At 30.7% G+C, this 14438-nt stretch overlaps 1 protein-coding gene across 4 annotated transcripts in view; it reads right to left on the bottom strand.

The window, feature by feature from the left end:
• The window catches only part of LOC145249474 (protein FAM13A-like), a 388341-nt gene extending 378915 nt beyond the window's left edge, over nucleotides 1-9426 (bottom strand). For 2 of the 4 annotated variants that reach the window (XM_080111053.1, XM_080111056.1), the window contains exon 1: nucleotides 9001-9426. The gene's annotated coding sequence lies outside the window, so the exon portion shown is untranslated. The remainder of the gene's footprint in view (nucleotides 1-9000) is intronic. The other 2 variants (XM_080111054.1, XM_080111057.1) reach the window with 1 other exon arrangement.
• Nucleotides 9427-14438: the final 5012 nt, after the last annotated feature.

The following is a 14438-nucleotide window of genomic DNA, read 5'->3' as shown; positions in this document are numbered from 1 at the left end:
CTTCGTATTTTTTAAATCATTACAATATATCGGGTATATAATAATCAATGGAAAATTTGATTTATACAAAATCTGCATGAACTAAAATATATTTAAGTGTATTGCAGGGCAATCTGCTAGTTTGTTATATATTTGTTTTTGACCACTTTCGTTTTATATTTTATTTTATTGGAATCGTTTAAGATGAATAATTTGTATATTTATTTATTTAATTACGGACTTATCCTCATCTTCATAGTGGTTTCATAAATGGCATAAACTGTTAATTTTGTTGCTGATGTGTGAAAAAAAAAAAAAAAAAAAAAAAGCGATGCTCGGGCGCCACGCAAATAATTGTTTTCATGTTTATTTAGCTGTAAATAAAGTTCATGTACAACTTGAATTAAATCGATATGATGTTTACAATCGAAAAACACAACCTGTCTATACTCAGATCAATCGTCAGTGATGAAGGCAAAATAAGAACTGTGCTATCATTGGAATTTTTCAGACAGTTTAAATAAAACACCGGAAGGTACCAAACGAAAGTTTTGTAATTTTACTTTGCTCAAATGTAAGCCAATTTTTTTCAATGAAAAATATATTATTTCTGCTATTTTGAAGATAATTCAATGGAAAATTAATTGCAGAAAAAAAAAAAAATAAAATTCTTTTTATTGTTACAAAGAAAATACAATAATTATTGGACAATATTTTATGAAATATTACAAAAATTTAAATTTAAATGAAGAAAAAAAAACTCATTGTAGGGCAAGTTTCATGAATAAATATTTATTTTTTGAACAAACGACCGATAGCAAACAAAATGTTTTCATTTTTAATTTTTTTGTTCACGTCAAGACAATATTTATTGTTTTTTTTGTTTTGTTTTAATACACCAATGATAGCAAATGTTTTAAATAATACTGACTGCTGCGATTTCATTGACTCAGCGTTTCAGCACCTTTCAGCATTTTACTTTGCCCGGAAAATTCTGACAATAGAACGGTCCTTACTCTGCAAAATACTGTGACGAATGGCTTTCATTTCAGGTTTCAATTCATCAGATCCACTCCACCGAGTACTCAAGTTTTTTTTCTTTTTTACAGGAAAAAAAATCCCTTGAGTGTTTCAACCTAAATGGCTGGACAGGGAAAAAATATATAGGACTCATCATTCTAATTTTTGTATCGGGTTGTACTTTCAATTGTATCCACACACAAAACCATACTGAAATTGTTAAGGTGTCAATGTTTGCTGGATTTGTTTAATCTTATTTTAGCAAGATAAACTAGTTGACAGATCTTTATGGGGCATTTCTGCATTAAACGGACGGCACCATTTTTTTTTGGTGGGTTTCCCTAAACTGTTGCCAGGAGGTGCTTCTCTCCAAATTGTTTAATTTAAAAATTAAAACTACAATATATTGTTGACCCTTCAACAGGTCAATACAAAAAAATTAAAACCTTACTTTGTGACAGTGACAAAGTTACTTTAATTCTAAAAATGTTTCAGAAAAAAAAAAAAAAAAAAAAAAAAAAAACTCTAATGTTGCTTTAATTCAAAAATTGAATTATTAAAATTATATTTTCTTGAGCAGACTTTTCAACGTTTTTATAATTATATATGGATACATTTTTATACAACAAATGTTTTTGTTTTCAAATATTTTGGTGTTCAGAAAAAAAAAAAAAATTGTTATTTATTTGCAGTGTTATTTATCTTTGTTAAATATTTAGATATTTATAAGAATCTAAATCGGTAATTGTATCAGAAAAATACATTTTGTTTGAGTTTAGCTTAAATTGGAAATGACAAGCAATAACTTTCTCATTGAAATGGTTTTCATTCCGATAAAGCATTTACAGGTGTTGGGTGAGCAGTTTAAAAAAATAAATAAATAAAAATTCTCACTTCAAATGACAATCATATGAAAGTGGAGATTATCAATACATGTAGTGTTCTATGATCGTTAATGTGTTGAAACAGACAAAAACAATTAAAAAAAATAGTAACATGTACAATCCAATGAATAAATCATATTAGATTAAGTGACTTTTTTACTAAAGACGAAACTCATCAATACCTTCTGTAGTTAACTGGAAACACAAAAAGATTAGTCTGAGTGAGCAATGCATGATGTCTAGAAGGGATGGGGAAAGGATGCAGAAAAACAGCTAACTCACCGAAAAAATAAATAAAAATAGTATGACGACAATCAGTCAGCTAAACAAGTGAGAGATAGAATATCTTTGGAAACAAGATACAATGGATAATATTCTGCTCATTTCTGTATACAGTGAAAATGGGATGCAATCAAATCAATAGGCCTGTGTCCTCGAAATACAAATCATTTCACTTAAAAGATGTTAAGTGGACATTTTCTAACAAATGAAAATCATTCTTACTGGTTTGAAGTGATTATCTGAGCAAGCCTGTACGAATACAAAATTAAAAAAAAAAAAAAAAAAAAAAAAAAAAAAAGCCTAACTTTTGCTTGCAGGAGTTAGACTTTTTTTTTTTTTTAACAAAGGAATCACAACTTATCAAGGCCCAGAAGCCACTCGTGGATAAGGGTTAATGAGTGTACGGTAGTCAATGGGACAATAATGTAGTAACCGTTAGTTATGGAAATTTGGTAAATTGGATTATTTAAGGAGACGACTCATCAAGAATTTGTTCTCAATGGACTTGAAGACGACCATATTGTAGTTAGCTGGAAAGCAGGAAAGCGGAACAGAGTTCCACAGGCATGCAGTTCTAAGAAAGAAGCTTTGTTCATGGAATCTACGTTTTTGTTTAGACACAAATAAAGGGTGGGAGAAATTATTGATAGTGTTTTCGCTAGATGAGTGTTTTTCATGAAAGTTTGGCAAAGGTGATCATAGATTGGAACTCAGATGAGCACTTTCCATGAAAATAACGATAAAGCAGAGACGGACTCGCAACATCTCTTCTGTGGGGAAGAAGTTGCAGGGAAGAGAAAAGGGCATCCTCCACTAGGCTATAAAGTCTATTTTGAACTCTCAAGACGAGGAGGTGCTTCTAGCAGCTTCTATCCAGATGTAGCAAGAGTACTCCATCCTATCCTTGGACGTAATTGGCTCTTATATAGGTAGAGAATTGCATCAGCAATGAGATATTTTCTGGAGCAGTAGAATGATCCCACCATTTTTTCAGCGACCTTGGCAACGGATTTGAAGGTACAGATTTCTTACAGGTCACAAACATTAAGATCTGTTTAGACTTGTTTGACTGACCTATTTAGCATAATGGCTGGAATGAACACTAATGGCCGGGGTTCAATCCTCCAAAGACGAAAAAAAAAAAAAGAAAAAAGTCACCGATGCCCTCTTGCTAGATATTCAGCATTATACAGTAAAGGATCAAAAGTAAATAGACTAATCTTCAGAAACAGTAACATTCTCCTCTACATTTTAGAGGTTAATAAAAAGATAACTTTATCATCCTCAACAATAGTAGAACACTTTACTTTTTTCTTTATTTTTAATTTTTATTTTAAAACTTGTTTATTTTCTAGTACGGCTGTCAGTGTTTCTATCTTGACATGTTGAGATCTTTTGTTGCCAACCAATGAATCATTATGTTTTATGTGCAACAAGTGTTCAATCTACCTTCCTGGGAACAACTACAATCTTTTCTCACACCCCATTGTAAATTACCTCCTTCATTGAGATTTATAACACTTTTCATGGCTTTAACTGTCTGTTCTTCTATTTGGAGCCATGTTGTTCAAGCACTTGTCGAGACCTGCAAGAACTCTTAACACTTATCGGCTAGCATTTGTTTTACCCGCCTTCTACAGATTAGTTTATGTAGTAATCCAGCTCTTCTAAAATAGAAGGGGTGGGGGTGGGGGCTGATCTGAAACAAAAAAAATAGCCTGGTCGGTTTCTCTTAACAGATAAAAATGCTTCAGAGAAAAAGCAATAAAACCTTTGCCATTTCTGAAAGTAGGTAATGCCTGGAAGAGTTTATTAATAGGCTAGGTTCAATCCTTGAAGAGTTGTACCAAAGACTCCTAAGTTATGATCATGGAGAAATAAAGTAAAAGAAATGGCACCCTCCCCTACATCTTGGTGTAATAGCAGAAAAGGGAATCTTCAGGTTACCTCTGACTACAGCTGATCTTTTAAGTTTGTTCAAAAGGTATTATTTGAACGAGTCAAAATGCCCAGCTATTTAAGAGGGGGGGTATCTGTTCTGCTAAAAAGGAGAGGAAACACAATCTCAATTTATTTCATTTGCATTTTGTCATTAATCAAATCCAAAAATAAAATAATTACGTTTGGAATCTTTTTCTAATATGTAAAATTATTACAAACTATTTTTTAAGTCGGGCCTAAATAGAATTTAAGCTGACGAATCAAACTTTGATTCTGACTAGCCAAGGTTTATTTGTTATTGTTGTAACATGTTATTGACAATAAACTAACATATTTCGCTAATTTTCTTTTTTAAATCTCCTTCGGCAGATTAATATCAAAAGATTTTTAAATACTTAAAAAGAATTTCAAATATCACCATAACTCTTGTTTGTCTTAAAAAATTAAAATAAAATAAAAAATAAGAAGAAACACTAGGATATGAAGTTAAAACCAAAAGGGCGTTGTTATACAACATAAATCCTTACAAAAATGTAAACATAATGGATCCCAGGCAACGCCAGGACGATACAGCTAGTTAAGTCAGTTTAACTAGCTAACTACATATGTCGGCATCCTTTACTCAAAAATTAACGTGTGTGTGTGTGTGTGTGTGTGTGTGTGTGTGATAATTTCATTTCTTATAATTAATTTCTAAGATCAGAATATTCCAGATACTTTCATATTGATATATATAATTTTAAATAAATTCGTCCAAACGAGATTGGTCTTGTTTGGGATGTCATCATTAAGTGAAGAACATGGAACTCTTCAAATAATTCCAAGTCATTTTTGTTGCCAAGTGGTAGCAACTCAGCCTCCTACCGACACTCGCATTAAAGTGCAATGGGGAGGTATTGACCTCGCACAGGCGATAGTCTCACAAACTGACATTTTATATGTCCATCACCTGAGAGAGCAATGGAAAATCCTCAAAAGAATTTGGGCCTTTTTTTTCTTTTTTTTTTTTAAACCCTTTCTTATCAAATTTTCTTCACGGAAAAGGACAACATTTTGTTAGAAATAAATCTATATTATATGTAAGATCTTTGTGGATGCAATTGAAAACGAAGCCTAATACCAAGATTAGGGAAATTTTGTAGAGTAAAATTTTACTAGTAATGCAATGCAATAGTGGCATTGGGGCTTTTTTTGCTGTTTGTGTTTTTTTTTTTTTTGTTTTAGTTTTCTGACAATATGTCGGAAGTTAAGGGTCTGCGTTTGTGTCAGACATACACACTGAACCTGTTATTTTATGTACAAATTAAATTATAAAATTTTAACATGGTAATAGAAGGTTCAAAACGGGAAACCGGAATACAGAGATTCTTAGTCATTCCGGGGCAACAGCGACCAGAGAATCGGGGGGAGGGAGGCAGCTAATAAAAATGAAATAGAAATTTGAGACAAGATACAACACTAGTTTCTATTTCCCTTAAAAAACTGCATGCATAATCTAAAAATATTTATGCAATAAAAAGTGATTAAAATTGTAATCTTTATGATCTGTCACAGGACGGAAATGTCATATTCCAAAAATCACAGTCGTCATCATTAAATTATTTAAAGCAATTAATGTGAAATCGACAGTCTAAATTATTGTGGACTTATTTGCATTTTTTTTTCAAGATGGCAACGCGAGACAGTCCCTTTTCGCTTACTTAAAAAAAATTTGACTGTCTTAATTAAAAAAATAAAACTACTTGGATCAATTTACGTGATTTTTGGAATATATATTTGTTCAGTGAAGAATACGAATAAATATTTTTCTGTATTATTATTATTTTTTTTAATGAGGTTGAATTCTAAATAAAAACCAAATTTTCTTGAGAAAAAGGGTCACGTACTGTGAAAGAATTTTTCAAAATGAAATATCTGCTGCCGACCGCTTTTGGAAAATGGAGTAAAACGTTAAAGAGAAGAAAAAAAAACTTAACTAAATAAATTAGCATATCTATTAATGGATCAAAGACGAGCGATAGACTAAAATTAAAACTTATCTTGTGACCGAGGGTTATCCTTACATTTTATTTCGTTTGAATTTGCTTTTAGAGTCAAAGTGAAGAAAATTATAAAATAAATATTTTGAACTTTCCAGCTTTAAGATAACTCCCACTTAAACAGTTTTCATTTTGCAACAATTTGGTTCTTCACTTAATTTAATGACCAAACCATATCGCAAGTCATACTACTACGGTCGCCGATCATTAAATTAAAACTAGATTGCTACAACACTAGAACTGTTTTAATATTGGTCATATTGGTTAAAAAGTTCAAGATAACGAACAAAAAACATTTTTTACTGCCAAAACCTGAGGCTTAAGAAAATGAAAATGGTTTGGATACTTTTGCAGTTTACGTGCTGAAATTGTTATTTACTGAGAAAACCATTCTTAACATAAGGAGGGAGTGTTAACCATCCTGTACTCTCGCCTAAAAATTTAAACAAAAGAAACCATCAAAACTTAATTTAACTTGAAGATCCATCCCATATATATAAAAATAGTACGGCTCAAACTGCACAAATATTGTAATTTTGCTTATTCATTAATATTTGTTAAGAGTCGCCAGACGAAAAATTTGCCCCCAAGCTGTCAATATCAGTTTTTTTTTGTTTTTTTTTACAGAAATAAATATGGGGACGCATTATCATTCTAGAAAAAAAGGGTATTTTCAGAGTGCTGACGTGTAATCGTGCGAAAAATAACAGAATTTTATTTTTATTGACAGCGACAGGGGGGCAAATATTAATCTGGAAACAAAAATAAATGACATTACAAGATGAATTGGTTCTTTGCTATAATAGTGGCGCGCTGGCGCGCTGACGCGGTCGTAAAATACCGTTTTCCTTTTAATTCAAAAAGCACACGTGAATCAACTGAACCATAATGTCTTTAAGCCAGAAATTACTTTATATCGGTCAATTTTAAAGGCTTTAAAATCATTTTCAAAATGTTGAAGGTTACGATGTAAACAGTTTCCAGTCTCATCCAACCCCCATTCCTGCTATAATAAAAAAATGTTTTTGTTTTTTTTTTTAAATAGTCGTCATGGAGATTTCGAGTCATTGAGAATTCGAAAGTGATTTTAAAACCTTTAAACTGTCTATTTACGTGCCTCCCCACGGGAAGAGTTAGGCCTTTAATGTGGGGGAAAATTCAGACGTCTCAAAAACGGACACTCTAGATTGGAACAAAAATTCGAAGTGTCTAAGTCTAGGAGGATTTCACGCTGACAGGATACATGAAGTGTAGTAGTATTAGTAAATTGTCAATTTAGAAGTTATTTAGGTATTTTTTATGACCTGCCCCAGCGTAGTACAACCCCCCCACCCACCAAAAAAACTTCAAATGTTAAGAACGGCTTTCGAGCTTGGGGGGGGGGGGAATTCCGAAAGCGATTTTTAACAAGGGGAGTTTGGGGGAGTTTATGCTACGTTGGGACAGGTCGTTAAAAAAAAAAAAAAAAAAAAAAAAAAAAAAAATCCGTCATTTGTTTAGTATTAAGACTTTTGGGGGAAGAGAATCCGTACTTTTCAACGGTGCCACTATTCTATTATAGATCCAAATAGTCAATATAATATAAGGCGGACCTGAACGAGAATACCCTCCCCCAAGAACGGCTTTCCGAATAAACACCAACTTCCCCATGTTAAAAGAATGGCTTATAGTTGATCGGACACTAATATATAGGGGAGGGATGATTCTCGTTCAGATCCGCCAAATAAAGATAAATGTTCATAAAGTAATTGGATGATGTAAACAGCTTTCAAAATCTTAAGATTTGCTTAAAACTAAATAAATGACTTCCAATCACAGTCTCCAGAATTCCTTTAAAATTACGAAGAATCACAAATTCTATTGGTAAAAGAAATAAAATATCTGACTTAAAAAACAAAAACATTGCAATGAATTTAATTCCGTGAATAACGAATCGATTCAATAAAAAAAAATGTAATAATTAAATTAAAACAAATGTGTATTGTGTAAGTTACGTAGAGGCGAAAAACACAGGTGAGAAGTAGTTACAATTACGATTGAGAAAATCATTAATTTATTAACAGGGGATCAACATATATATACATATGGATACACACACATACACACACTATCTGAATGTATAGTTAGATGCAGACATGTGCGCTCGCTCTCTCAGGAAACAATTGGGTCTTTCCTTTCTAAGAACGGGGGGGGGGGAAGAATAGCACAGACTGACCCAGGATGGAGGAAAGGAAAAGAAACGAGAGAAGAACATAGAATCTAATTACAAGTGGGTTCCAACTCGGGTCCAAATGCACACAAAACAGACCCATACAAGTGTGTGTGTGTGTGTGTGTGTGTGTGTGTGTGTGGAGTGGATAAACTTTTAATGGTAAACAGATCCCCTGGATAAAAAAAAAAGAAAAAAAAAAAAAAGCATTTATGAAAATATAACCATAAACCCCTCTCGCTCCTCTACCATGAGGCGATATGACACGAAGTCAATTAAACGTGGGGGAATCCACCTACCCCTCATCAAGAAAACTAAATAAATTAAGGGTGAGTGGTAGGAATTTTGAATGCTTGCAAGATTAGTTGCGAGATCGAACCCATCGGTATTCCCCCTCACTAATGGGAGACACTCACGTGACTGGCAATAAACCAAATTCCTCCTTTCGAAGGAGATGGTAATGCTTGGGAGAATGGCTTTCTCAGACGGAAAAGAAACATACTCTATTCTGATACAAGCACGCGTGATCCTAAGATTAGATTGATGCAATATAAGAATCTTTAATATATATATAAAAGACAGAGGATGACGACACAGATAATTAAGAAATAAGGTAAATAAAATACTAGTGTTCAGGCTTCCTTACCTGGGAAGTAAAAATCACTTCTTGGATGAGCTGGGTTCCACTGAAGGGCGACGTCTTCACAGAAATAAGTCTGACATCTAAAATAATGGCTAAAAACCAGAAAGAAAGGGGGGGAAGGGGAACAAAATGAAGATCTTGACAGGGAGAGAATGTCTAAATGTTTGCGAGGAAATAAAATATATTTCCCCCAAAACTGGTTGTTGTTCGTCGTCAAAGAATGTCTGTATGAATGCGTGCGTGTGGATATTGTAACGATTTTTACTATTCCTTTCTTTTTCTTCTTCTTCTTTTCCTGCTCTCCTGCTGCTGCTGTTGCTGTTGCAATTCATAGATTATTGTTGTTATTATGATTACTGTTATCATTCCTATCTTTACTGTCCTTCCACATCTTTGATTATTACTATTATTACTATTATTATTATTATCATCACCTTTTAGACTTGCTGTTTGCGATCGACCAATCAAAACGCTTGTTTCGTAGAAACGCGAATTCATCCAGCAACCGTTTCGTGACGTCACGAGCGGCCATTTTCTTGGTGGAAAAAAATAAAAGATCTGTTTCAATCACAGAGAGTAGCGGTGGGAGGTGTCGACAAATCTGGTAGCCATTTTGTTGGGATAAATGATTTTTGCATATGCAAATGAGACGCTAATTATTATATTATTTCTTTGTTGTTGTTATTATTTTTTTTTTTTTAAGTATTGGGAGAAGACTCCTCTCGGGGGTAAATCTTTTTATTTATTTGCTGATTAAAAACTCTTTAAGACAACTTCACGTGTTTATTAGTATTTTCTTTTTCTCGCGACTACGAGACTTTGAATTCATTTTGTTTATTTACTATTAATCAAAAATTTATTGAAATAAAATAATATAATATCATTAAATACTAAAAAGAATAATTTTTAAATAATGATATTAAAAAAATTACATATGTATAAAATTAAGTTCACCGCAATGTTTGTTCGTAAACAAATCGACCAAGTTAACCTTTTCTTAACGATTACAAAAAATTAATTAATTACTCCTTGTAATAATCTTGACCCTTCGACACTTGAAAGGAATTTGAACGCATTTAAACTGCTGACTCGAATGTCATTATTTTTACTTCATGCTTAACAAATCCTCATGTAATTAAAAAAAAAAAAAATATATATATATATATATATATATATATTATATATATATATATAAATTTTGGAACCCATTTGTATCTAATTAATAGAAATTAAAATAATATTATCCCAACAATTATTTATGGTTTTATGTGATTTGATTGATTAATTGAATTAATTTCGAACTTCTACAGAATTTGAACCGAACCTTATATATATATATATATATATATATATATATATATATATAACCTCAATATTACCCTAACCCTAACCTAAGTTTTAGGTTTAATACGGCAAAAATCGATTTGGTTTGGTTCAAATTCTGTAGAAGTACGGATAAATGGCTAAACGATATCGTAATAATTTAAATTTAACTTTGAAAATACTATTTAAAAATATGATTTTGTTGAAAAGCAAATCGATGTAGAGAGCTCTAAAAGAAAAATTAAAGTGCGAAAAAACAAAACGAAAATAAAAAATAAAAAGATTCCGAATAACGCCGGGCACCTACAACTAGTGGTCCATTTTTACTTTGAGATGACTCAATGAGTCATTTGACTCATTAGTAAACATGGACCAGGCTCACTAGTTGTCATCTCGGATGACAAATTGTCATATCAAGGGAGATAACTTACCTTGATTTATTTTGAAATGCTGAACTCCTTTCATTCGAAATAAAATACGTGATTAAAATGGGAATTAACCAATAATTTTACCAACTAAAAAAAATGTGACAATTCTTTATTTAAAAAAAAAAAAATAAAATCGGGAAAATAGCGATTACAATTGCATAAAAAACAATATCAATCAATGTTAACCAAAAGTCTTTAACCATTAACGCTGAGTTGGAATGACAGATTTAATCACCTTAAAATCATGTTTTTTATTATCAATTGAAAAATATGTACGAAAAACGTTCCAAAAGTAATGCCTCCTATTTAATTCGCCGGAATGAATCAGAGGAAGTTGCAAATTGCATTTTTATAATGACTGAATTTATGAATCCATGACCTGAAAGATTCGTCTCTCTGTTGCAGATATTGACAAGGTGTATCAGAAATTTGGAGGAAATTTCGACACCTCTAACAGAAAACTGCGAATAAAATATAAAAAAAACTCGTAATTTTTTATTTTATGTAGGGAATATACTTCCAAAATAAACTATTAAAGTTGTTTAAAAAATAATAGAAATATTATTTTTATGTTAAAAAAAACAGTGTTTACAAAATGTTTACAAAATGCCGGCGTGCCTTCATGCAGTCATTTTTTTACGTAATAAAATCAATTGAATTTTATGAGTTAAATATTTTTCAATTTTTAATCTTTAAAAAAATCTATCAAAATTTTTCTATGGGTTCAATTTTTACGATATTTTCAGGGTCAATGTGAAATTTTATGCTCTTTCCAATAGACCAAATATAATAATTTAGAGAAACGTTTTTTCAAATTCACTCCACCATTTTTAAATGTCTATTAAAATTTTAATAATTAATTTATGTGCCAGAGTTTTATATATCACAAATTGAAGATAAAAGATCAATAAAGAAAATATTCTAATTTAAAACAAAAAAAAAGAATAGTTTTTTTTTGGAAATTTACCTGTAAAGTTCAAAGTGTAAAACCTTCTTTTTTTTTTTTAAACCACGTTGATTTTTTTTTTTTTTAAATGAAAGCTCATGTTATGCTTACATCGTCAAGTAAATACCAAGCGCTGACAGCAAATATTTCTATTTCATTGAATGTTTTCTTTAAAAAAAAAAAATTTAGTCGATAAAGAAGTATTAAAATATATCAATCAAAAACTCGTGTATTTCATTAAAAAGAATTTTTTTTTTTTTAAATCGATGAAACGGATTTTTTGTTCTAGGGGAAAAACTTATAAGTGAATGTTCGTTTCCTTTTTAACTACGGAGGATGAAAAATACTAATTTTGGTTAACACACGCAATAAAAAAGAGACATTATTTATGTCCCTTGGACAAATCCATACTTCATCAATTTCATTTTAGAAGCAGCAGCTATGTACAGCTTCGCACAAAACACGTTGCGAAAATGCGATTTTCTACGACCCTCGCTGTAAAAAATCCTTTTATTTAAAAAATACATGGAATTTAAATATAAATATGGATAAATTCTTAACAATAAAGGATGGAACTACCCATTTAATAGCATATTTTTTTTAAGTAAGTGATTTTTTGACATTTATATATATACATATATTTATAAGTAAGTCAAAATATGTTGATTTTCTTTATATTTTTTTAAGAAAACCGCTTTAAAAAAATAAATATTGCATAATTTGTTATTAAAGCTGTTATTTTTTAAAAATTTTGGTCTTTGTTCCTTTAATTGAAAAAAAAAATAGGGTTTGTATTACATTTTTCAAGTAGTTATAAGCTTCGAAAAATAGTAAGTTGAATTATTAAAGTTCTGATCATAATTTTTAATGGCCACTTTCTGATACACCTTACTCTAAGAAAGCAACCACTGCCATAGATGTGTAACAGAAGCAGAGATGTATTAGGTGTGTCAGAAATTTCGTGAAAAATAGTGAATAATTCCACCCTGTCTTTCCAAGCTTATAACTCCTTGAAAAATGTAATTCAAGCCCTAATTTTATTTTTCAATTTAAGGAGCAAGGACCAAGGTTTCATTAAAAAAAAAACAAAAAAAAAACAACGCGTTATTTTTTTAAAAAAGGTTTTAAACTTCGGACTTTACAGGTAAATTTCTAAAAAACACTACTTTTTTGTTGTTTTAAGTTTGAATATATTATTTATTGACCTTTTCTCTTCAATTTGTGATATATAACACTTTGGTGAGTAAATTAATTATTTACTTTTTAATAGACATTTCAAAATGGGAGGCGTGAATTATTCGACCCCCTGTCTTTCCAAGCTTATAACTACTCGAAAAATGTAATTCAAGCCCTAATTTTTTTTCAATTAAAAGAGCAAGGACCAAAGTTTCATTAAAAAGAAAAAAAAGAAAAAACAAACAACGTGGTTTAAAAAAAAAAAGGTTTTAAACTTCGAACTTTACAGGTAAATTTTTAAAAAACACTACTTTTTTTGTTTCAAATTTGAATATATTATTTATTGACCTTTTCTCTTCAATTTGTGATATATAACACTTTGGTGAGTAAATTAATAATTTACTTTTTATTAGACACTTGAAAATGGAGGGGGCGTGAATTTAAAAAAAACGTTTGTCTAAAATATTATATTCGGTTTATTGGAAAGAGCATAAAATTTCACATTGACCCTGAAAATATCGTAAAAATAGAATCAATAGAAAAATTTTGATAGATTTTTAAAGTTAAAAAATTTAAAAATATTGAGTTCGTAAAATTCATTACTGCTTTTTAAAAAATAAACAAAATATTTCTATTACTTTTAAAACAACTTTAATAGTTTATTTTGGAAGTATAATCCATAAAGAAAATAAACAACCCACCTTTAAAAGAGAAATTACTAGTTTTTTATATTTTATTTGCAGTTTCGTGTTAGGGGTGTCAAAAATTCCTACAAAACTTCTGATACACCTAGAGATGCATCGCAGATGCGTACTTAAATTATTTTATGCAGAAAAAAATTCAACTGAGCAACATTCACCGGCGTCTGTTGAACATTTATGAAGTCGATACAGTTGATGTGAGAGCAGTTGGGAGATGGGGTCGTAAATTTCAGAGTGGCGAAAGAAATAGTTACAAAGTGCTCTTCAGACTTTTACGACTGAGGCATCAAAAGAGGTTAGCAAAAATCAATCACTTAATTATTATATCAATCAGTGAATCTATTATGCCCTTAACTCATCAGAAGAAATAGCAACAATCAATCCATCAAAAGGAAATAAAGTGTGATTTGAAATGATTAAAATCTGAAAATTGGAAGAGAAGCTGCAAATACCTTTAATATGTTTCTATTACGCGATTTTGAATTTCAAAAGAAAAAAAATCTAATATAGTTTTTTGTCATTTATTCACTATATTACTCTGTAATTGCACTGAGCTTCTTAAATAAGGATTGGTATATATTATAAGAATATATATTTCTACAGAAATATTTATATATATATATATATATATATATATATATATATATATATATATATATACGATGAACCTTAAATAAGTGTCCAGACTTTTTTTTATGGGCACTTTTATTGATAGTACACTTATGAAACTCTAGTCCCCTTTGAAGTAATCTTCTCTGGCTGCAATGCACTTATTGTACCATTCCAACAACTTCTGGAAGGCCCTATGGAAGTCCTTTGTATGAGTGTGTCAATGACCCTCGTCACAATCTCTTTCATCTTCTCAAT

This window comes from Euprymna scolopes, chromosome 28 (assembly GCF_053919585.1).
Source record: "Euprymna scolopes isolate OS-2025 chromosome 28, ASM5391958v1, whole genome shotgun sequence".
In the NCBI taxonomy this organism is placed as follows: Eukaryota; Metazoa; Mollusca; class Cephalopoda; order Sepiida; family Sepiolidae; genus Euprymna; species Euprymna scolopes.
Note: the sequence above shows the minus strand (reverse complement) of the source record. Positions and strands in the feature narration are given on the sequence as shown.